The sequence below is a fragment of the Mya arenaria genome, chromosome 7, assembly GCF_026914265.1.
Source record: "Mya arenaria isolate MELC-2E11 chromosome 7, ASM2691426v1".
In the NCBI taxonomy this organism is placed as follows: domain Eukaryota; kingdom Metazoa; phylum Mollusca; class Bivalvia; order Myida; family Myidae; genus Mya; species Mya arenaria.
Window position 1 is genome coordinate 45,521,197 of NC_069128.1, and position 27,315 is coordinate 45,548,511.

The 27,315-nt window shown below is 31.4% G+C and overlaps 2 long non-coding RNA genes across 2 annotated transcripts; both read left to right on the forward strand.

The window, feature by feature from the left end:
- On the forward strand, positions 1–27,202 carry LOC128239979 (uncharacterized). The gene is made up of 4 exons (XR_008261981.1): positions 1–48; positions 7,507–7,703; positions 22,134–22,240; positions 22,956–27,202. It is a non-coding gene; the product is annotated as an uncharacterized LOC128239979 (long non-coding RNA).
- LOC128239981 (uncharacterized) lies at positions 12,390–15,777 on the forward strand. The gene is made up of 3 exons (XR_008261984.1): positions 12,390–12,499; positions 12,736–12,843; positions 13,298–15,777. It is a non-coding gene; the product is annotated as an uncharacterized LOC128239981 (long non-coding RNA).
- Positions 27,203–27,315: the final 113 nt, after the last annotated feature.

Here is a 27,315-nt window from a genome sequence, read left to right on the forward strand (position 1 = left end):
CAGCAATACTCCAGACAAAGTTTCCACACCTCAAAGAACACTTAAAATGTAAGTTATCCTTAAATAATTGACGTTCTATAGGCGTACCAAAACATGATTAATTTGGCTACGCATTATGACATCTCAAACTTAATTATTGAAAAATATATAAATTACATTGGTGTATTATTCATGCTAGCTAATGTTCTTTAGATAAATAATGGTAGCAACGCTTAAGGCATTGACAGACCCGGAGTGTCTAGCCGTTCAGTGGTTATTGACAAAGCATTTTGGAAATGACAGTGTGTGCACAAATTTGTTTTGAGCGGATAACTATTAAATTAAACGTTTATTTATTTGATATATATATATTATCATATAAGCGTGCACAACTATTGTGGTTAAATGCTGCCAGTAACATTCATTTAAAAAGATCATTTTTAAAACGCCACGTTTTTTGAAAGCATATTATGTCGATTATTTTAAAAATAACAAGATTAGAATCCATTGAAAAAACATCTGTTTATAGCCAACAGTGCATGAATGGGGTGTGATATAATGTGCTATTAGCCTCATAACATGAAGCAGTAAATGTTTAAACTGTAAAACTGAAAATTAATATCCAGTAAAGTAAAATTGAAATTCGTTGAAAGACTAGCATGTGATACAAGAATTCAGTTGAAACGGCATGGACAAGCCCAGTAATCCAAAAATCAATTTCCTGAATATAATTCTATTATATATATACCTCCAATAGAAAACAAAACCTCAATACTATTTCAATGATATTATTTTTGAAGACTCAGAGAAGCACTTGGGTTTCTGATTAACACATACAGCATGAACTTGCAACATGCGCAAAGAATGTCTAGATAACAACATGCTTGACAAAAATGGAGCTTTCATACGTGGTCGACTGGGCGGGATAAAACCCTCTTTCTTAGCAAAACTTAGAAACCTCTGCCCGTTTGGCATCTAAATTAACAGGATTTGTTTTTCCACTAGATAAGCTCCGTAACATTGATGTATAAAAAGCATATCATTTACATAATTCATTTATACGTACTATATCAAGTTGTACAAATGTATATTCCACCACTATGTTTTTTTGTAGACAAGTGAAAACAAATAGATCATTTATATAATGAATTTGCATAATAGCAGAAAACTTTCACCATAAGCATTTGCTTATAAAATTGAACAATCAATTGAATCGATGTGGACGTATCGGTTTTTAAAGCCGAATGCCTCTACATTCATATGCGCACGAAATAGTCGTGCGTATGAATCACCCATCAAATCAAATATCAAATCAAATATACCAATGATTGATTGATAATGACATTTTAAACTTCTGTTTTCAAACTTAATGCCGAAGACAAACATTAAAAAAGCCTTAACACGTATCTATTTTTAATAGATTCACTTAAACTAACATCCATGTTTTTCGACATCCTGTCCTTAACTCCATTGTTGACAACAGACGCTAACGTTTCACCAGCATATCTTAATCAATGATCACTATATTTCTAAATATCGTCAATATGAGGAGCAAGTGTCGGAATAAATTCATCTCATATGTTCGTATAAGATATCAATAAACAGTAAACTCATGTAACGTAGGGAATCGAGAATGACAATACAATATAAATTTGGATACACTCATCCATTATTTTAGATCAATGAATCGTTAGTAAAATCTGGAACGAGTTCTTGCTTTAACAAAATTGTCTAAAACTGTCTTTATATGTCTCAACATTGTTTTTGTTTTATAGATGTGTACCAAATACTTAACATTCAAAGATTATGTACTAAAGCCAGTACAGATAAAACCAGCAAAGTCTCTAAACACTTGCTCATTAAGCATTTCGTATTAATAAAAATAGATATATTTCAAAATTAAAAACTTAAGCAGGCAAAATATTCCTTCGCCTTAAACCGTGAGTTAAAAGCCAACTTTCTAACTGAACGAACTACTTCCGCATTGATGAATAATACTTGTGGCCATCCACTTTTGTGGTTAGTCCGTGAGAAGATCCACTTTGCCCGCCAATCCTTCTGGTAAAGTGTCATCCTTGTGTGTCTGTAAAATCAGACGTATACACAAACATGATTCTACAAAAACATCTGTTATAATGTATTCACATAAATTAATTCGATTAACAATTATGGCTTATGACTTAGAAAGTGTAAATGCGTATGAAAACTATGAATCAATAAAACAATAATTTTACATTTAAACTAAGACTGGTGATGTCACCGTATACTTTAACAATTCATCTCTGGCGATTCCGCCATGAATCAGTGATGAAGATTTTTATAACTTCACTTCATAACTATATTTACATATAAACTAGCACTGATGGTTATACCATGTACAGTGTACATTATGACTTAACTCTGGCGATCCGTCATGAATCATCAATGCCGTTTTTTATAACTGTATATGAATATTTGCATATTTACTAGTACCATTCAATACACACTCCATGCATCATTGACAATAGGTCAACCAATAAGGTTAAAACTCACTCCGGCCCTTCTTAATAATTGAGAATTTACCTCATATCAACTAAGTATTTCTAATTTGTCTCTGGCGTTTCCGCCGTGAATCAGCGATGCCGCTTATATGATATTCAGATTATCTTCCTTAATAATTCAATCATTCTATAGTGCAGTAATATTAAGCGTATCATAATTGTGTGCAACAATCTTTCAATGACAAGAAATCATAAGTAATGATCAGATGCATTCAAACTGTTACAAAACTAAACACAATCCACAAATCCCAACTTTTTCTAAGGAAAACATATTATAATGGTTTGTCAGCAAAGACAGGCAACTCATCTGTCCAGCAATTAGAATGGCAGCCGAGCTAAATGTTTAATGATAAAAAAGTATAAGTACAATATCTGTATTTATAAGCAAATACAGAACAAATCACTGAATCTTACATAAAAAGGTTTTTTAGCCCACAGTTTATAAGCAACTCAACTGTTATGATGTTATTTAATTAATATTTTTTAAAATACTAGTTTTTAATCCAACATTCTGAATTTTTAATCTTTGTAACCAAATAATCCAGAATTATTTGCTCAAGGTGTGTAAAAAATTCACTGTTGGCAAATCAAACCAATCAATTACGTTCACAGTCAATGAATTTAAATATCCCTCTTTCAAACTGTTTCAGAACTAAACACAATCCACACATCCCATTGTTTTCTAAGGAAAACATATTAAAAAAGCTTGTCAGCCAAGACAAGCAACTCATCTGTCGAGCAATTATAATGGTAGCCAAGCCAAATGTACTTTCAATGTTCAATAATAAAAATATGAACAGAAACAGTATCTGTATTTATTAGCAAAAACAGCACAAATCACTTAAACTTACATAAAACATTCTAACTTATCTCTAAGTTTTTTAACAACTCAACTTATGATATAATTAAATAAGTTTTCTTTACAAATACTTATTTTAATGTCAAGTTTCTGAAATTTAAATTGTCTAAACCAAAAAATCCAGAAATGTTCAGCTTTGTTTCAAATCTTTCTCGTTCGATTCAGAGAAGATGAAAGTTCATTTATAATACTTATATTATATAGGTTTACTATATGAACACAACAACGGCTGACGTTGACAGGTAATATTATATCAGAAAACCATAATAGGCTGGGGAACACCATCGGAGCGCGACACTTGAACAGGAAGTGACGTGAACGAAGAATAGATGCCATGAGGTGACACAGCTTAACTAGCTTATGTGTTTACAGCCACGTGGTAGAACTACGGAATCCGTTTAGCCTCGACCTAATTGATTTGAATCGTTCTCCTACGTGTTTCTCGCAAAACAAAATGAAAAAGTCACCTAAATATTCTTTAATGGTATGTTAACGAAACACTCACTTTCTAAAACTAGAAGCACTTAATAGTAAAGTGGCGAACAATAATCCTCTAACACACATGTAATGAATCCTTTAAAAACCAACAAAAACAACAACATTTTCTCACTGGATACAAATTATGTATTTTTCCATTTTTCCACTGCATATTTTGAATCATCACTATAATATATGTATTCATTATTTCAAATAAGTTCAACACATATTTTAATAAAGGCTTCTGCTTACTGCCCGGAACGACCTCAAATTTAATCAATTGTATCGATTTGAATGTATCGGTTCCCCAAAGCTGATTGCATTTGCATTCATATGCACACGAAATACGCGTGTGTATGAATCACCTGTTCTTATAAAACGCCATCTGGCGGTTATTTCTTTATAAACAAGAGAAACTAATTTTCTTCTTATTCATTTTACTCAAACGTAGAAAAGGATATACCTTGTTGGCAATATAGTTATAAAATGTTTTTTTCCCATTTTATTCATTTAGTGCATTAAAAATGAATACTAATTATATATACATTATACAATACACTGAACGCAAAATTACGTATTTTATTGGCTAAACATACAGACAAGTGTTTTAATTCATAAGCTCGTATAGTCTTTATCTTAATGTGATGACACTCATACATAATACACCGTAAATCATTTTAAAAATGTTTTATGTCAAACACAAGCTTTAAGGGCTGTTGGTCTGGTGTAGAAGAATGGATCCAGAGCTTTCCGAAAATAGATATTTGTAGGAAAATGTAGACGATTACACCAATAAGAAACGAGAAGACAAAAGACACTTAAAGTTGTCTATGTCACAAGTAAACGATTTTGCACCGTACGCCATATATGTTGGTGTCATCATGCGTGCCAATATTATATTGCCATGCATTTAAAGCTCTTGGGGGAAAATATACATTGATAATTTGACATGCAATACGACTATTTTTGCTTTGGGAATATCAACGTGCATAAAAAGGTCACATGTTGAAATCCGCATTTAGATACTTGATCATATTATTGTCTTTTACTCATGGAATAGAATAAACCAATTGGAATGACACACTATGTTTGCACGTACCACGATGCACTATTTTCATAAATGGCATGATTCCTAATAATATTTACATCGCTCCAACAATACAATTAGCAGTTATAAATACTGCTATGTGGAACAAGAACGGGAATTATATCTCTCGTGCATTTCATCTCTTCATTATAAAAGCTTAACAATTAATTAACGTTAATGAACGTTGAATAAGCAATATATTGCAGCAACTGTATAAGTTGTGTAAATATTTTTTTATCAACTCAATTACTAGTAGCTGTTATTGTGAGATTTACGCATTTCGATAAAGAATGTTGTACAGTAGAATGCTGTCTCTATCTATCTACTTCCCCTGAACAAAACGCTTTCTTAATTGTATATGAAATTCAAATTCAACGGATGTGAGTCACCTGCTGAGACAGCGGAAGTTGGAGGACCGCGTCGTGTTAGACCTGATTAGACAGCGGAATGTTGAGTACCACGTCTTGTAAGACTTGCTAGGACAGCGGAAGTTGGAGCGCCGCCTCGTGTTAGACCTGCTTGAACATCGGAAGTTTTAGTGCCACATCGTTTCAGACCTTCTGAGACAGCGGAAGTTGGAGTAACACGTCTAGTAAGACCTGCTAGGACAGCGGAAGCCGGTATTACACGTCGTGTTAGACCTTCTGAGACAGCGGAAGTTGGATTGCCACGTCGTGTTAGACCTTCTGAGACAGCGGAAGTTGGATTGCCACGTCGTGTAAGACCTACGTGGACAGCGAAAGTTGGAGTGCCACGTCGTTTTAGACCTGCTAGGACAGCGATAGCCGGAATACAACGTCATATTCAATATGCTTGTACAGAAAACACCTAACAACTTACAAAAAACTATGATAGAACAGTTCATAATGATGAAATGTTTGTATCAGTTATTGTTTTCAAAATATGTATAGCTAACATTTCAATGAATTTAATTCATAATTGATTTTTTTTTCAAATACGTCTGTATCTAAATTGATAATTTAAGGATATCATATATAAACTATACCAGATATATACCAAAGCATTGGTGAGGGCTCTGTAATTCAATATTAAAACGTGTCAACGTTTTTTTTTTAATATTATATATATATAATAGTTAATTTATATCAACGGGTTTTAAAACTATCTTTTAATGTTTTGCTAAATTTACAAGAAAGGTTTAGGAAAGAAAACGTCAGGCAGTTGAACATTTGGATACAGACGTAGAAAAAATAAATATAAGTTCAATGCATAATAATGTGTTATTCTGCATGGGAATTATTGCCGGTAGTAGTTGTGTTTTGAATTTAAAACACATCTTGATTTTGATGAAATTTTTAAATATATTTCCTTTGTAAACAAATGCTGAAACGTTGTTTTGTTGTTGTTGTTTTTTTTTAAATTATTTTACAAAGACATTCAAACAAGTTCGACAGATATGTATATATATATATAATACCAAAAATATAGAAATATACTCTGTTCACTTCTGCGTCAATGTTAAATTTAACCAGTATTGATATGCATTCGCAATAACACTAATTCATTAAATATCATTAGGCAAGTTTTTTATCATTCCTCATGACTTAAAATAAATATTAATATGCATCCCTAAAACTTCATACTTGGATATAATTTTTTTTTGGAAAACGGATTGAACTATAGCTTTATAAATACAACAAGAGGATAATAGGATTTAATCAAATTCATCAATGCATAAGTTTTTGTTCCAGTAGAAATTAGATTTAATTTACAGCATATTTATTCGTATTATTCCTTAGCTACATCATATTAACGATGTTTATGCCAAAGTTTATTTTAAGCATTCATTACATTCCGTTCTAATATAAAGGTAACAAACTGAATTCCGCAATAACATTGTGCTCATTTCAAAATATCAGGTTGCCAGAATATATGGCCCTGTACGTTTGGTTGTATATATACAAATACAAACAATCTCTTTCAAATTCATGATCATGTAGCACAGTGCAATCTATTGTTTTATAGATTTTACTTGATATATGTTATGTTATAGTAAAGAAGATATTACACACTCGCATACTAATTAAAACAAGTTTTTTTTGTTTGTTTTTTTATTTGGTTAAGATATGCTATATATTTTATTATTTTATTTTACGATTTTATTATACGAATTTATTATATATGCTTGTATTGCTTGGCTTTGTTATGCATCATGGCAATTTGTGTTGTCTTCATTAATTGAATAAAACCAATGTTACCTATATGCAGTAATGTAAAATATTTGTGCGTGTACATTTTCTTAAAAAACTTACACCATTATTTTGCAATTTATTCCAAATAAGCAAAAATACTTCAATGTATCTAACAATCTCCATGCTTTTGATTTTTATTTCATTTGTAATTTTGTATTTGTATGTATCCTTCCGCCTTAATTGTACAGTAAATGGATATAAATGATAAAATCTCATTTATACTTAAATAAAAATAAAGAAAATATTTTGCAATCAATTCTCCTATCCAATATATCTTTATGGTTTATTTCAACTAAGAAGTTATATCCATTCTATCATGCCTAACACACCATTTTTCTTCATTACTTGCAGACGCACCGTCCGTCTCCGGGAAGGCCAATAAAAGGCGGTTCGTTTAAAGGATGCTTGTTTTGCGACTCAGAGGGTGAGCTGCTATGTAGGATGTTACAGACGGCGTTTAGGAGAGGACTGTTGTTCATCTTTGGAAAGGAAGGAGAAGTTGTTCTGGATGGCGTCTCATTATATACTGGCTTAATGTTTGGAAAATGGTAAGAATAATCTTATACGGGCTTGAAGACAAACGCGAAGCGTCTGTCTGTACAAGCCCTCTTACGGTTTGTACGTGTATACAAGGGACTACTTCTTTTTTGCCGGAGTGATAGGCATTCAAAAAAATTGGGCACCACTGAACCGTGAAAATGAGAACCAGAAAAGCTCGTCATACATTGTTCATATAAAGCGTTTAGGGCGGGGTTTGACCTCCGTTAACCAACGAAAATCAATACAGAAATACCCGAGGTACATGTACAATCCACCTTCGGCACTTCCATAAAAGGAGTGGAGAACACATATAATTAATACACGTCTAAAGAGTACTTCTTTTAACCGGAAATTATATTTCATAACTCTGCAAAAATAATACAAAACGAACAGGGTTTGTCATAACAATTTTTTTTAACCCCACATCTTAAAAAATGCCGTCTAAACCGGATATCTAAATAATTAAGATAAATGTATTTATGCGCATTTTGCGAGAGTTGATGTAAACAATGATTGGCATATATCAATATCATGATGCAATAACACGGATTTAACATTGTTTTCACGGTGAGTTGACCTAAGAATTACACTTGTTATTGTAAATTCAATCGCTCATACGTTGCTGTTTGGACACCATAATGACATAACGTTGTTGTAATGAACAAGCTAAAGTGATGCAAACGGTATCCACATCAATTCCAAAGTGGGTGGGGAAGGTCAAAAACTAAAACGTTGAAAATGCTTGTTTTTTTTTAGATCTGAGAAACGATCTTTTTGGGGGTTGAAACATTTATTTTTTGGGGCATGTTTGGGGTTATTTTGGAGTTTAACAAATTTTACAAGAAAATATTTTAACGGATTATGGATCAAAAAGCATTCACATTATTACGAAAAAGTCTGTCGACGTTAAGTACTCCGTCATTATGTCAAAATGCCACAGAATACTTATCCAACAATGTCTTGAGAGATCCTGATAATATTTTGTCAAATAAGAATGTTATTCAGAAAAATAATGAATTTTCGCGGTTGAAATTCATTTCCGGGTTACAAAAATGCATAAATCTTTTTAAAAATAGCTGCAATCAACACAAATCCACAAGACATTGTTGATTGGGAAGTCCCGATAAATTTGACTCTCAAACATATTGTTTTTGCTTTACGACATTTCCGGGAAAGCTTAAATTTATGCTTATGAATAGAAATCTAATAAAATATTATTTTCATAAAAATTGTTCAACTCCTAATTACAACTTTTTCTGTTGCATCGGATATATAAGTCATGCTTGTTAAATATTGAACCTCAAAACTACATAGAAGTTGATTTTTTCAATATTTTAGATTTTTGGTCCTTCAGTCGACTTTTTTTATCTCTAAGTAGTGAAAACTATTTCTAAAAAAAACATTTTGCATGATTATGGTAAACCTGAGAAGAAAAGCGTGCCTGGTGTGGGGCTCAGACTCACGGCCGCAGGAACACTAGCACGGCGCTCTTGCCAACTGAGTTAAACGGGCAGCTGGTCACACAGGCTAGACTCGTCAGCCCATTTACGTCTCACAGATGATAAAATAAAAATTAATTTTTGTCATGGCAGAGTGGGGCAGATGACTCGCGAACACTTTAAGCGATAAAGATGTATGAATTAAATTACAGAAAACCACTTCAGCACAAATAATGAAATCAAATGTTTAGTAATTCATAATTTGTTTTTCAGGGGAGGGTTCGGGAGGGGTTTCCCCTCCCGACAACCATCAAATTTGACATGTTTGACCTGGTTTCAACAAGCATAATAATGTGAGTATTATAGATTATGAACCCGGGGGAGATTTCAGCATAAAAGGCAGCGTTTTCTTTTTGGCAGAATTACATGATAACACTATAGCTACAGCGTCTTACTGGTGATTTTTTTACCAAGGTTTTCAGAAGGATACCGTTAGAGGAGATGAAATGTATTGACATGTCTCGCTTAAACTGGCACATATTTCCGCACAAAATTTCTTTAAGTTAACATCTTTTCAAAATTATTCAGCTAGAGGCATGTATAAGCATGCAAGACAGTTTTAGACAAACTCTTTCCTACAAAGTAAAAAATGACATTTAAGTAATTAGTTATTTGAATGAGGTGGGTTCGGAGCGGTTTCCCTTCACGACAAGCAATGTTTATAATACCTTTTTTCTTCTGCATATAATCAGAAAATGCGGGGTCATCAGTTCAGCACAAAAACAGAGGCGGTTTTCGCAATATTTTTCAGAAGTTTTTAACATGCTTGTAGATTAGTGATTTTTCTTCGTGCAGTGTGGAATTTACTCTTCCTAACTGCTGTTTCGACTTGAGATAGAATATGGTCGAGAAATATTTTCTTCTCAATTTTTTCTTCAAACACAATTTATATGAATTACTTAAAAAGCGATATTGTTTATGTAAAATTAACAAGACATTTACAATGCCAGCTCTGATATAGTAAAGCATAGGCATAGGAAAATTCAAAACATTTTATTATATATGCTTTGTGGTGATTTATAGACATTTAGTTGCAAGAAAAAAGAAATAGTGAAAACCTTTGCTAATGGCGCATTGCTTCTTTCGCTTTTTTTGTGTTTTACCAGTTTAAAATTTAACTGTTTGTGTACCATATAAATACCTGTTGATTTAAAATATTGTCAGTATATGAGTCTGTTCTTATCAAGCCACTTTTACATGCTAAATATTCACAATATGAACTGGGAAATATTATATTTTCTGATTTTTGGACCATCTGGTGACTAGCCCTTTCATAAACCATCTAGCTGCCAATGTGAGTTCTAGATACATAATTGGACAGTTTCATTGGAATTGATTTAGTATAAAAAAATATGTTTCATTGCTAAAAGCGTAGTACTTACTCAGAGCTTTATCTATAGTACCCACGGGTTCGACTTTCGGGCCCATTCCCAAAGCAAAATATATGATGTTTTTCCCAATCTTCAGAATTTTTTTTTAGAAAGTCTTTTAAAATGTACTGGTTCATTTTCAATGTCCTAATCAATTATGTTATGTAAAGTTATTTTGATAATTGTACTCGGAAATCATTGATTTTCATCACATTATCTGTCATGATTGATTAATTGCAATATATATTTACACCCAAGTATTGATATTTCAGCCATTTTGGTTCTATTAAAGGGATTTAAACTAATATAAAATCATTTCCTAATTCGCAGGAGACTAGACAGCTTTTTCTTTTAACAATAACAGTTAATTTTCCCAATTTCAGCATTTTCATGACGCAAAATTATCCAAAATGTCTAGAGCTTTTTCCCAAATTGGGCAGAAAAAGCCCTGTTACTTAATAATGTTTTAGGAAAAAGTGTAATTCATGGAACATTTTCATACACATGAGATCTGTTTTTGTAATGCTACAAAAATAAGCTGATTCTTTCATCTAATACAAAAACTAAATAATGTCTAAACTTTCAAATGTGAGGTTGCATCTGTTAACTTCATCTTTGTTTAGGAAATCTGTGAATATAACTTTCACCACCCAGAACAATAAGTATCAATATAAGAAGTAAAAAATATTCTAGTTACTACTTCCTCATGCCAGGGACAATTCAATTAAAAAATCGATGGAAAAAAACAGTTAAATACTATCATGTTGTTGTTTTTTCCAACTTTTAATAATTTTTATTCCCTGTGGTCGGTCGGTTTGTCGGTCGGTCCGTTGCAACTTTATCCGGAGCAAAACTTAAAAACTACTGGATGGAATTGGATTAAACTTCATACAATGGTAGAGCATAATGAGAGGAAGTGCCGTGTACAATAACCATAACTCTATTCTTGCTTAATACTGAGTTATTGCCCTTTGTTACTTTTTTGTCCGGAGTTTAAGTCATTGGAACTTCATACAATGGTAAAGCACAATGAGAGGAAGTGCAGTGTTCAAGAACCATAACTCTGCTTTAGCTAATTTCTGAGTTATTGCCCTTTATTTGTTTTTTTGCTGTCATTTTTTTCCAGACATTAACTTGCAAACTATTATACAGAATTTATTGAAACTTCATACAATGGTAAAGCACAACGAGAGGAAGTGCAGTGCACAAGAACCATAACTCTATTTTAGCTTATTACAGAGTTATGGCCTTTAATACTTTTTTCTTGTCCAGAGCATAACTTGAAAACTATTGGATGGAATTTAATAAATCTTCATACAGTGATAGATCATGATGAGAGGAAGTGCAGTGTATAGGAACCTCAATTCTATTTCAGCTAATTACAGAGTTACTGCCCTTTGTTTTGTTTTTCTTGTCCGGAGCATAACTTGAAAACCATTGGATGGATTTAATAAAACTTCATACAGTGATAGATCATAATGAGAGTAAGTGCAGTGTATAGGAACCGCAATTCTATTTGAGCCAATTACAGAGTTATTGCCCTTTGTTACTTTTTTCTTGTCCGGAGCTTAACTTGAAATCTACCGGATGGAATGTAATAAAACTTAATACAATGGTACAGCACAATGAGAAGGAGTTCAGTGTACATGAATCATAACACTATTTTAGCAAACTACAATGACAATAGTCCATAAAATAAAGTTGTCATTTTAGTTACAATTGACTGGTGCATAAATGCTAGCTTCACCAACCCAACTCGAAGCCTTTAGTGAATGTCCTTATGAAAATACGATTTTTAGTAATTACATCAACCAGTTTAGTGGACATTTTTTAGTCCAATTCCTTATTATTAATTTGTTATTGTTTGCAACAGGTTGGAGATGGGGATGATGACAGACCAGCCAGCCGAACTCAAATTGGATTAGACATCATGCGGTAAATTATTAGTATTTCACAATCACTTTATGAAAACGTATCAAAACTTTAGCGGGTTTGAATCTTTTAGGTGGTTGTAAATTATTTCCGGTCACGGCCATGAGATTATATCATTTTCTAATGAACTATTTTGTTTGCTTTTTTATAAATTTCAGGTTTTTGACTTATCCCTCAATACTTCTTAATACATTTCAACATTCTGTAAAAGCACAAATGTATTGGTTCTTTTTTTATAGCCACCTAGTTGCTGAAGCTCGAGAGGACCTTTATGGACAAAAAATCCTGTTCAAGATAGTTCTGTCTGGAATTCCATACCACCTCCAGAGAATGGAAAATGTCTTCAAGTAAGAAGAGATTCTAAGCAAGTGCATTTCTGACTGCTCCAAAATGCTTCTTTGTAGTCAATTACCTTGGAGTTGTTTAATACTCATTGCAAAATATTCAAACATAATATATTTCATCCATTTTGTCTTGATCTTTGAATCCGTCAAATTACATTCTGACTATCATTATGTGACTATATCAACGTTATCAACGTTGACGTCATCTGATGTTCACGTCATTTCCTGTTCATTATATACATACAACCTGATGAAGGCTGAATAGCCGAAACGTTGTTTCATAAATAAATAATTTGTGTTGAAGATGGACTTCTTTAATTATCACCATATGTGACTATATCAAATTTATGACTACATAAAGAAGTGTATGCCTCAAATGATTGTTAACTGGTATACCTTCACAGTAGTAGTTAGTACTTTTATTCTGTTAAAAACATTGCATTTATGTTATTTGCAGATTCTGATGTGCCAGCAGCCTGAAGTGGTCAAACAATTTGAAACTGGATTCCCATATTTCAAGAGAATGCAGATGTTAGTCACCCCTGTCAAACTTGTTTGTGTGAATAATACAAAATGTGACATTTACAGCAAATATGTAATAATTGAGCAGCGTATAGACAATTGCAAAACTCTGTTATGTTAATTTTGTGCCATATTTAGCATTTAAAACCAGATACTTTCAGTTTTTGCTGGTTTGTTCGGTTTCTTTTATTCATGATTTTTTTAAGAAGACACCAGTTTGGTGTATAGTAGTTATGGTGTTTAACTGTCAATGAATCCAAGATCACTGTATGTTGTCGAACTGATATATATGTTAAACATTGAAGATCCAGCTATCAGTAATTGTGCTTTTGAGAACACTGAATTTTATCAACATAATTTGACACTGTACATATTGCAGGCATTTTTTTCAAATCTATATAAATTAATAGTAGATAACTGTAGCCTTAATTTGTGCATATTTACATATGTACATATGTGAATAGTTTAACAGCCTCATGATGTCATTCTGTATAAATTATATAATATAATCATTTTAATTGTTTCAATTGTTTTCATATATACATGGTTTTGGAACTGAAAATTGGTCTTGCTCTATTGGCTGGTACACTCAACAAATATAAAAAAAATATATGAAATAGTGCTTAGTGAGCTCAGCTGACAGTTTTTCACTGGGTTCTTATTTTATATATTTTATTGTATATTCTATATAGGTGCTAAATTTAGAATATATTTTCAGTTCTGTTGAATGTTTATTGTAAATGCAATTTATCATTTCTTTTTAGATCACCCTGTGGGTTAAACAATAAGTGAGGGTTAGAAGTCATTTGTTTGTAATTACACCTTGATAAGTTTAATCTTTAATACACTGGGGCTTGAAAGTCCCATGATATGAACAATTGGTTTTGACTATTTTCATGCTTCTTTTAGAATATACCTCATAAGAGGTCATAACATATATGGCTTTTAGAAGTTAGAAAATTTTAACATTATTTATTTATACAATTTTATTTCCCACCAGCTGTAAAAAATAACAACCTTTTTATCAAAAAGCAAGACAAAAAGGTCACTGTTGGTGATCTGTAAAAAAAAATGTGATGCTGCATATCTAACTGTCACAGGTCTTTTGGTTTATAGTTGATTTAGCAAAGCTGTTTACAATATTCATTAATTGAAATTTAGATAATTTTGATCATTAGACATGATGTTTGTCAGATTTGTCATTGCAAACACAAATTATTTTAAAGTTTATTGAAAGCATCGTTAAGATAATTCTGTAATTAAAGCAGAATTGTATTTGCCCTTAAAATCTAAACAACCCATTTGTTCATAATTAACATTTTGCAACTTTTTTGGCGGGGGTGTGGTGTGTTTTTGTAACAAACAAATAAGAATATATTCTGTATTCTCACTTCGATATTTTGCAGACAATTTTCCAGAGCTGCTTGGCTACATATTGTTCTTATATAATCATAATTATTAGTAATTGATTAAATATTTTGCCATGTTTTACCATCATATTTAAACAGATTTTTGCCCATTCAATTCTAGTTAAAATTATAATTATCCCTGCTTGTAATATACTTTAGTGCAACATTATTGATACGTGATCATTTTAGCTTGACTATTCGATGATTAATAAGAGCTATCCTAGTCACCCGAGTGTCAGCATCAGCATTACCGCTTATGTTAAAGTTTGCATAACCACCTCAAATATTTTCAAAGTCCATTGACATACTGTTTTGAAACTTCGCACGCTTGTTCACCATCATGCTCCCAACCTGTACACAGGAGGAGGTCACTGTATCGAGCATTTTGACATAAATATGCCCCTTTTTTACTTAGAATTTACGTGTAAGTTTGGGAACCACCTCAAATATTTTCAAAGTCCATTGACATCTGGCTTTGAAACTTTGCACGCTTGTTCACCATCATGCCCCAAACCTGTACACAGGAGGCGGTAACTCTATCAAGTATTTAGACAAAATTATGCCCCTTTTTCAACTTAAAACTTTTCAGTCCATACACCGAAAAGCGGCGGAATAGTCAAGCGCGCTGTCTCTGTGACAGCTCTTGTTTTTATTTATTTTCTGTTTGTAACATATTCTTCAAATGCGTTTGTGTACTTGATCTCAAATGCATAGTAGCTTTATTTAAGTTAATTAAGAAGAATAACTCTAAACTTCATATAAAATATAGAGTAATGCATTATATATTATGTATACAGTATTATTGAAGATTGTTGCGTATACACTTAATAAATTGCTAACAGAAACAGAACTGCTTGTTATTTAAAAAGTGTTATTAACATAAGTGGACTTAAAGTGTCCGGCAATAGCACTTCAAGCTCGTAGATGCAGCGCCTTAGTTCATATTAGGTATTATAAGAGTCAGTTTAGGATGCTCAGGAGAGGAATAGTGTTAACTGTTGTTAAGTATGGAAATATATTCTGATTGCTGCTTCGTTAAATATATATATATATATATATATAGCATGTTATAAGTGGTAGTCAGGGTAAGCCATTTTTGATATTAGCATATAATGTTTTCATATGCTAGTGTTGGAGTTTATTACAGATAAGATTAGTTGGGGTTACATGCTGTTTAACTAAAGCAACGTATGAATGTTTCTTTTATATTTTTCGGTAAAATAAGGAGTTATATTAGTAAAATACTGCAGTTAAAACATAAATTTGATATCTAACTTTAAACTGTATGGAAATATATTATGATTGCTGTTTCGTTAAAGGGACCCATGTATGAACATTATGGGCTAGTATTAAGTTTTAATGTACAGTAATAACACACACACACACACACACACACATATATATATATATATATATATATATATATATATATATATATATATATATATATATATATATATATATATATATATATATATATATATATATATATATATATATATATTTATATATATATATATATATATAGCATGTTATAAGTGGTAGTCAGGGTAAGCCATTTTTGATATAAGCATATAATGTTTTCATAGGCTTGTGGTGGAGTTTATTACAGGTAAGATTAGTTGGTTTTACATGCTGTTTAACTAAAGCAGCGTATGAATGTTTCTTTTATATTTTTCGGTAAAATAAGGAGTTATATTAGTAAAATACTGCAGTTAAAACATAAATTTGATACCTAACTTCAAACTGGGGATTGAAAATATCAATTTCAAAAACTACTTTTAAAGCAATTGTATCAACTTCCCTTTTACCCAAATGAATACTGAAAATAATTGATTGTAAAGAAAGATTGCATATGTTTTAATAAAATGTTTTTAGAAACAAACAGAAGGTTTCGTTCCGTGCAATACAGCAAACGGAATCAAATGTTAGAACATTACATCAATGTAATAGCATGTATTCAAAATATTTTCTTTGTTTTTATTTGTCTTACCATGTAATACGAACTTCCTGGGAAATGCACAAAGCAAGTCACTGATAAATGTTTGCTTCAAAAAAATTGCTTCTGTTCAATACATTAAACAAAAAGCAAATGTTTGAAAATCAATTCAATGTTAATGTATATATCCAATGTATTTCCTTTTTATCTTTGTCTGACTTCACTTTACGAACTTCCCGGGAAATGCACAAAACAATTACGTAATAAATTAAAATATCCCACTCACCGTCACTAGTCATCTCGTAAAAGGTGATGAAGATGGTACAATAGTAATTTCTGAAGCATGCAATATGATATTCGGTAGAATAGAGCGTTTAGAAGTATTGATACCAGTGCTCATTACAGAAATAATTACGATTTGTAAAAAAAACTAGCTTATGTCGTTCTGAAAGACTACTTGAATAATAGTCTGTATTAAGCATTGAATTGTTGTGTCGATAACTATTTGGATGATGACAAACTAATGTCATGATTGGACTTTTCATATAAATATTCATACAATATAATTCATATTAACCAAACACAAATCGCAAATAATCTAGTTCATGGATGCAATTATTGAGTGTTTGTAGTCAAAGCATTAATATTTAGACATTCATTCGAAATGAAATTGTAAAATATAAAAACATGTTACGTTAAACTGCTTGCTTTTCCATGATATATCTAGTAAGATTAATTGCGATATAGTGGTATATTTTATCTGTATCTTCCTGAGTAATGCCTTATGTCCTGTTTCAATTGCACATAGAGTTTACGAAATTGAATTGTAACTCTGGATCGTCATTGTGTAGACAAGCAGGTGTTTAGCCCAGCGGGAGAATATTTACAATTCTCCACTTCGTAGTCTTGGATACCAATCGATAGGTTCAGTGTATGTCAGGAATTTGATGTGACAGAAGGATAGTAACGTACATATCCCAGAAACAACATATGTATGACGACACAGATACTGATCATTCTTTCATAACACACCTTTTGACTCCATAATTATAACTAACTCATGAGTAGTAGGGCATTCGTGTGTGTGATTCGTTATTGAAAATCAAATAAGCATTATTCTGTTTTCCTTTTTTTCTCTTCTTGTTTATGCTGCATTAAACATCCCTCTTCGATATAAATTTATTTATCAATCATAACAAATCATAGGGTTAACTTCAAGAATCATGTGAACTATCTTATAATACAAAATAATATTAGAAGTGCTTTTATTAATAAAATAAGAGTTTTTGAATTGTTCAGACCTGTTGGTTCAATTCTGTAATGGTATATGAAACTTAATAAAAAATGTTTGTTTGTTCATGCTATTTATTAAGACTCTGAGTGTTAACCAATGTTCACACTATCTTGTTTTTCTTGTTCAATGTCTGTGAAAACATTATTGGTCATAACATGAAATCCGTGGAAAATATGAGCACATACATATCTACACATACTCACATAATCATTGTGAAGTTGTGTTAGAAGTTTCATCACCGCAAAGTGTTTAAGATATGCCCTATGGTATAGAGATCACAAACGGACGAGCGTTGAGCATCCCATTACTGAATTATTGTTTAATAATGATATTCCGTCTGTATGTTTAAGTCTAATGTCGTGTCTGCTTTATGATACATTTATGTTTATAAAATAACAAAAATTGTTGTATTGCATATATTAGCACAACTAGCATTTGAATTATGACTTGTCATCACGCAATAAATTCATTGAGTGAAAAAAAGAACACCGTTCAGTTACCGTTTTGTTAAGAAAACTGTATCATCTGAATTAACGCGGCTTTAGAGGCGTTCAGAATGAGTCCAAAAATAAATAATGTAAACATTTAATTGAAACAGTGATGGATAAATGCATATCTAACTTAAGATTTAATTGTGAATCTCAGCGAATAAAATGCGGATAGGCATACTTTTACTGTCACAATTGCTAAATAATGTAAGATTGTGGAACACTGCAGCACACTCAAAACATTTCGTCAATAAATAAACTGCAACGAAGCTCTTCAGTTAAACATATCGTTCAAATGTCTCAAAATCATATAACTTAGCACGTGAATTTACTCAACTAGTTCAACACTTATTCATATTTGTGATATGTGTATCCTCAGATATACTGTTTAATTTAATTATTAATTGCACTCATTACATAGGAAGTGTTTACTATGTGACACTCAGCAAGTTCAGAAACTGTAGAATGGAGACATATTTAAAAGAGTATGAATCAACAATATGTGTACAAAAGAAAAAGTTATCTTTATTTGTTTCTATTTTTAAGGTATTAGCCGCGTCATACACACTTTTATACAAGGTTTACCACAACATAGTTATAATCACGGTACACTATGGGACTTCCGAACTTTGAAGAGTTTTTACCGTGAATTGAAAAAGTTATTTTTGTTTTATTACACCCACCCCCAAACTTCAAGGGCTACAAAGAGAAACAAGTAAATATTTTGTCTATATTTTTTCACATTATCAGAGATTATGAAATAAACACAACAGTTTCTGGTTAAATAAACTTCAGTTAACAGAAATCTAAAGTTCAAACAATTCATAATTGATACACATGGGAAAAAATCATGTTGATTGATCTTGTGAGTCTTCTGAAAAAAAGCAGTTTTTCAATATCCTAAAAAATATATAGCAATTTTAAAAAAAATCATAAAAAATAGTTAAATATAAAGCAAGCTCCTGATATCATTTTAAATATTATCTATGATGTCTATTGAACAAATTCAAAGACAATTTATGACAGTTTACCGTCCAGTGTTGAAAAACAAGTACATAATGTCATGTAACCATACATTTTAATAGCTAATAAAATGCTTAAAAATCAACCATTTTCTTGTAAAAAAATATAAAGCTTAATTGGACTTATTCATAAAATGTACTCTTTCAAATAAATAAATTTTACTTATAATTCTAACTCAGAATACAGAGTTTAAAAGAATGAGTGTACTTTTAAACTAAAATATGTGAAGAAACAAGAATACTAAAGGAGGCGGAATTGCCCCTCCAAAATGTCAGAGTAAAAGTTCTCAACTAATGTTATTTTAATATAATAACATGTAAACACTCTCTGTGCGTAACTTGATGTCTATCTGTTTTATTTTTGACATTGGTATTCTAACATTTAGATTTTGTTTACAATAATTAAATCTTCATCATTTGAAGTTTGGTCTGTTCCCTGGTGATGCACTTGTAATGGAAGAGTGTGTACAGATGATAACTCCTCAATGTTGAGTCAATGCTGATTTGGTTTTCATGCCCCTTCAGGTACTTGACCCATTAATAATGTTGAGTGATGTAAAGGAAAAAAAGTTGTCCTTTAAAGCCTTTTGAACTAATAAGAATAGATAATTATACTGCCATACAAATACAAAATAAACTATAAACAGTTTAATGTTTCTCAATATTATTTTAAAAAACAACAACAAGCTGAACAAACATGTATATATAAAGTCAAGAGAATTATTAAATTTATCAATAAAATCATCATCATCATCATCATCATCATCATCATCATCATCATCATCAGCAGCAGCAGCAGCAGCAGCAGCAGCAGCAGCAGCAGCAGCAGCAGCATCATCATGATGATGATCATCATCATCACAACCACCACCACTACCACCACTTGATCACCACCACCACCACCACTTGATTACTGAGTACAGTGTGTTTATAAAAGCAAAAACCAAGTCAAATAAGTTTTATATGAAATTAATACTCACATCATCTATATCAGATGCGACTGCCTTGTGGATAGACATGGCTGTTCAAACCGCTCTCAAGGATCCAACATAGTATTAAATACAGGCTGGAATTTTTCATAACCCTGTGTTGTTGACTTAGTATTATTCAGTCATATTCCTGCCTGAAAGAAATTAGACATCAGATTATCAACCAGCAGAAACTACCACCGTAAAATACAAATGCACAAGTATTATACATTCTGCACTTATATCCGTTTTAGCCAAGGGTAAGTGGTGGTAGGAACAAATATGAAGTTCTTGTGCATATGGTTGATAATGATTCACGACAGTCTGGGGTTTTAACGAGACCAACACCAAGTAAATGGATGTAGCTAGTGTCCAAGCAGTCGTGGCTTCAAGCCCCAAACCACGTACAACTTTTATTCACAGGCTAATTTTGAAAAAATGAATTTTGTAAACAAAAAACAGGTATGTGACCTGTATTATGGTATGTTAAAATTGGGCACGTACCAAAACACATAATTTTTAAACACAATTTTAAGTCTAATATTTTTCTAGGATAAAACAATCAAATTAAAGATTACATACTGATATCATTTACATAATTTATGTACATAAGTACATATAAAAATATGTAAAATATGTATCATGTACATAAGAACATGTAAAATTATGAACATGCTGTCTTAACTTTTAGCTAATAAAAATGATATAAGAATTTCAAAGATAAATTAATTAAGTAACAAAAAACAATAACACGTATACTTTACTTTTAATTATAAACCAACGTTTCGGCGCCAAGCGCCTTCTTCAGGGTTATAATAACAACTACAAACGGATGTTACGCCAAGAACGACGTAACGTCGTTTGGCGGGAAAACGTATGTCATATTACTTTTTACAAAACGTTGTGTAAAAATAATTGTCATAGATGCTTTCGGATTAAATAAATACAAATATTTCCTATATAAAAAACCATATAAAGGAAAATACGAAAAAAGGAAAAAAAATATATATATTTTTTTTTAAAGATATTAAATTAAAAAAACAAACATTTTTGAACACATCAACGTACAAAACTGCTCAAGGATACTTACATTCATAGCCCTTTGATACGAATATCTGAGTATCCCAGTTCCATGTTAATTGTGGGTTGATTGTTGACAGTTCGTTTTTTCGACAGAAAATCTTCTCTTACGCGTATATTTCACTTATAATCCATGTTTTACTATAATGACTCAAATGTAAGATGTATCGTTATCAACTGTCGGCGTGCACTTTTAGTGTTTATTAATTTTAAACGTATATTAATGAGAAAAAATATCACCTAGTTTCACGATGTAGAAATTCCATTCTTGACCTATGAAAAGTGGGGAAATACCTTCTGTTTCTAAAAACATCCGGTACAGGCCGAATACATTGCGATCTGTTACGGCGAGTGGGAATATATGTCGATGTTACCCGATGTTTCCCGAGTTGTATTACATGGCTTATACCTGAAGTTGCATTTAATCCAAAGTTAAAATTATCATAATATACAATGTAGGTATCAGTAGCCTGTCCTTGTCTTATTAAAGAAATTATCGAACAATTGTTGCGCTTAACTAGGCGGTCACAATGAGGTGATTTCAGTTTTCTTCAACTTTCATGTGTTGAAGGTACGGTGATTACACACAGACATTGAAAGCGGAACTGGCTGCCAAAGGCATAAAAGAGGCAGAAATAGATCCAACAGAAAAGTTGGTAGAGACTTTCACTGTCGATGGTTGGTCACTTTTATTTGTCTTCTGTTACGATATTCTTTCTCTTAATTATAATGTCCTATATTCAAATGTATGCATTTTGGTATTATATATCACAAGGTATACACATCTCTCATTTTCTCACGACCATTCAATTCGCTTATTTGCCTATATCCAGTTTTGATTTGAACTGCATGATTACTAGGGAAAAGTAAATGTTAAATTTTAGTATTCATAAAGACATTTAACTGTTTCATAATATGGATACTTTTTAAATTATCCAGTTAACGGAGAGCTATAACAATGTATTGAATTGAACAATGATGACACTCAGCACTAGTTATAATCTCGTACATTACAACAAAATCATATTTCCATATCATACTAGTTCATAGTTTCTCACAAACAATTCTTATTCGATGTTGATTTTAACCCGATCAGAATACCTATTACAAATCACCCTATTAAAATGTGCAATTTGTTATACATGATTAAAATTACCTTCATGTAGTTGTAATTTTGTTGTCATTGCTTTTTTGTTTGATAATATTTTGTCGTTAGTTAAATCTTAAATTACATGTCACCATAATTTTCCATTGATATAGAAACATTTTGTGTGTATATCGTTTATATCACTATAGCCAATACAAAGTACTTTCAGTAGCTTGGCTGAGTATTGTGTATGTACAATTAGTATGCTTAGGGTTGCAGTACATTCAATACGGTTTGTTATTTCAGGTTAACCTTTGCTCGAAGCTGCACTGAATTCTTAAAAGTGCGGACAGTGGAGTCGATAGTGGAATCACAGAGGCAAATGTATATTCTAAAGGATTTAAACACATACTTTTATGGTTGACTGTCCGTGGTTTTCGTTTTTTTAACTGATTTTAAACGTTCAGATTAGTAATATTCAATAAGAAGGTAAAATGGAAGCAAAATGTCGCAGTAATCTAAAGAAAGCCAGGAAAACACAAACTGTCCATGCCGTTTTTTTCATAACTTTGTAAAACTTCTTCCGAAACATAATCAGCAAAGTTTTACAATTTTGTAAACATGCATCTCAATTAAGGTTTAACATGCAGTTGTAAAACACTAAGTGCACAGAAATACATGTGTAATGTTTCAGGAGATCTGTCATAGTTTGCTTGATGTATATAGAGCTTCGGATTTTTTCGTTTTACTATGTGTTTATCGGAAGAGTATAAGCTTAAACAACATTACTACTAAAAAACTTTTAATTTACAAGTCAATATTCGGTTAATGGCTTATCGTACGTGTATTCCTTCAATATCCTTATATTTCAATAAATAGCTTATCATGTTGTACTTTTAAATAACTGCAGTCAATTGGATAAAGAAAACAACCCAGATAAAAGCCAAAAATAACATTGGTTAGCAAGCACTTTGTATTGTATCTAGCTTGTATCTTATCTTTTCTTGTCAAGTGTGGTTTGGGTAGCGCTGCGAGGTGATTGTTCATTCTGTCCTTACACAATAAAGTATCGTACTGTAGTAATCAGTGTATTATAACTGTGTCACTATATTTATTGAAAACAATTATGTATTGAATTTGTATTGTTATTTTATATTTTAATCAGAAATAAAAGGCGAAAATGAAAACCATGATAACATTGAAACTGACCGTGCATTTCCTTTACAATAAAATGAAGTGTCCATGTTATAGCACGTGTACTCTTATGTACCGATATGAGTGGCACATTATATTTTCATACTTTGTTTTCTTTTCTTGCTAGGGAAAATGAATTAAAGAACATGTTAGAAATGCATTAAGCGCTAGAACGCGAAATATCTTTCATTAAACAATTAAATATTAATTAATAATAAAAAACTTTAAACATGTTTATTGGCGTAGCATAGAATGACTACTTATATTCTATCCTCTCCTTATGATTATACATGCAGTTGTAAAACACTAAGTGCACAGAAATAGATGTGTAATGTTTCAGGAGATCTGTCATAGTTTGCTTGATGTATATAGAGCTTCGGATTTTTTCGTTTTTACTATGTGTTTATCGAAAGAGTATAAGCTTAAACAACATTACTACTAAAAAACTTTTAATTTACAAGTCAATATTCGGTTAATGGCTTATCGTACGTGTATTCCTTCAATATCCTTATATTTCAATAAATAGCTTATCATGTTGTACTTTTAAATAACTGCAGTCAATTGGATAGAAAAAAACAACCCAGATAAAAGCCAAAAATAACATTGGTTAGCAAGCACTTTGTATTGTATCTACCTTGTATCTTATCTTTTCTTGTCAAGTGTGGTTTGGGTAGCGCTGCGAGGTGATTGTTCATTCTGTCCTTACACAATAAAGTATCGTACTGTAGTAATCAATGTATTATAACTGTGTCACTATATTTATTGAAAACTATTATGTATTGAATTTGTATTGTTATTCTATATATTAATCAGAAATAAAAGGCGAAAATGAAAACCATGATAACATTGAAACTGACCGTGCATTTCCTTTACAATAAATTGAAGTTTCCATGTTATAGCACGTGTACTCTTATGTACCGATATGAGTGGCACATTATATTTTCATACTTTGTTTTCTTTTCTTGCTAGGGAAAATGAATTAAAGAACATGTTAGAAATGCATTAAGCGCTAGAACGCGAAATATCTTTCATTAAACAATTAAATATTAATTAATAATAAAAAAAAAACTTTAAATATGTTTATTGGCGTAGCATAGAATGACTACTTATATTATATCCGCTCCTTATGATTATACATGCAGTTGTAAAACACTAAGTGCACAGAAATAGATGTGTAATGTTTCAGGAGATCTGTCATAGTTTGCTTGATGTATATAGAGCTTCGGATTTTTTCGTTTTACTATGTGTTTATCGGAAGAGTATAAGCTTAAACAACATTACTACTAAAAAACTTTTAATTTACAAGTCAATATTCGGTTAATGGCTTATCGTACGTGTATTCCTTCAATATCCTTATATTTCAATAAATAGCTTATCATGTTGTACTTTTAAATAACTGCAGTCAATTGGATAAAGAAAACAACCCAGATAAAAGCCAAAAATAACATTAGTTAGCAAGCACTTTGTATTGTATCTAGCTTGTATCTTATCTTTTCTTGTCAAGTGTGGTTTGGGTAGCGCTGCGAGGTGATTGTTCATTCTGTCCTTACACAATTAAGTATCGTACTGTAGTAATCAGTGTATTATAACTGTGTCACTATATTTATTGAAAACAATTATGTATTGAATTTGTATTGTTATTTTATATTTTAATCAGAAATAAAAGGCGAAAATGAAAACCATGATAACATTGAAACTGACCGTGCATTTCCTTTACAATAAAATGAAGTGTCCATGTTATAGCACGTGTACTCTTATGTACCGATATGAGTGGCACATTATATTTTCATACTTTGTTTTCTTTTCTTGCTAGGGAAAATGAATTAAAGAACATGTTAGAAATGCATTAAGCGCTAGAACGCGAAATATCTTTCATTAAACAATTAAATATTAATTAATAATAAAAAACTTTAAACATGTTTATTGGCGTAGCATAGAATGACTACTTATATTCTATCCTCTCCTTATGATTATACATGCAGTTGTAAAACACTAAGTGCACAGAAATAGATGTGTAATGTTTCAGGAGATCTGTCATAGTTTGCTTGATGTATATAGAGCTTCGGATTTTTTCGTTTTTACTATGTGTTTATCGAAAGAGTATAAGCTTAAACAACATTACTACTAAAAAACTTTTAATTTACAAGTCAATATTCGGTTAATGGCTTATCGTACGTGTATTCCTTCAATATCCTTATATTTCAATAAATAGCTTATCATGTTGTACTTTTAAATAACTGCAGTCAATTGGATAGAAAAAAACAACCCAGATAAAAGCCAAAAATAACATTGGTTAGCAAGCACTTTGTATTGTATCTACCTTGTATCTTATCTTTTCTTGTCAAGTGTGGTTTGGGTAGCGCTGCGAGGTGATTGTTCATTCTGTCCTTACACAATAAAGTATCGTACTGTAGTAATCAATATATTATAACTGTGTCACTATATTTATTGAAAACTATTATGTATTGAATTTGTATTGTTATTCTATATATTAATCAGAAATAAAAGGCGAAAATGAAAACCATGATAACATTGAAACTGACCGTGCATTTCCTTTACAATAAAATGAAGTTTCCATGTTATAGCACGTGTACTCTTATGTACCGATATGAGTGGCACATTATATTTTCATACTTTGTTTTCTTTTCTTGCTAGGGAAAATGAATTAAAGAACATGTTAGAAATGCATTAAGCGCTAGAACGCGAAATATCTTTCATTAAACAATTAAATATTAATTAATAATAAAAAAAAACTTTAAATATGTTTATTGGCGTAGCATAGAATGACTACTTATATTCTATCCTCTCCTTATGATTATACATGCAGTTGTAAAACACTAAGTGCACAGAAATAGATGTGTAATGTTTCAGGAGATCTGTCATAGTTTGCTTGATGTATATAGAGCTTCGGATTTTTTCGTTTTACTATGTGTTTATCGAAGGAGTATATTAAGCTTAAACAATATTACTACTAAAAACTTTTAATTTACAAGTCAATATTCGGTTAATGGCTTATCGTACGTGTATTCCTTCAATATCCTTATATTTCAATAAATAGCTTACCATGTTGTACTTTTAAATAACTGCAGTCAATTGGATAAAGAAAAAAACCCAGATAAAAGCCAAAAATAACATTAGTTAGCAAGCACTTTGTATTGTATCTACCTTGTATCTTATCTTTTCTTGTCAAGTGTGGTTTGGGTAGCGCTGCGAGGTGATCGTTCATTCTGTCCTTACATAATAAAGTATCGTACTGTAGTAATCAATGTATTATAACTGTGTCACTATATTTATTGAAAACAATTATGTATTGAATTTGTATTGTTATTCTATATATTAATCAGAAATAAAAGGCGAAAATGAAAACCATGATAACATTGAAACTGACCGTGCATTTCCTTTACAATAAAATGAAGTTTCCATGTTATAGCACGTGTACTCTTATGTACCGATATGAGTGGCATATTATATT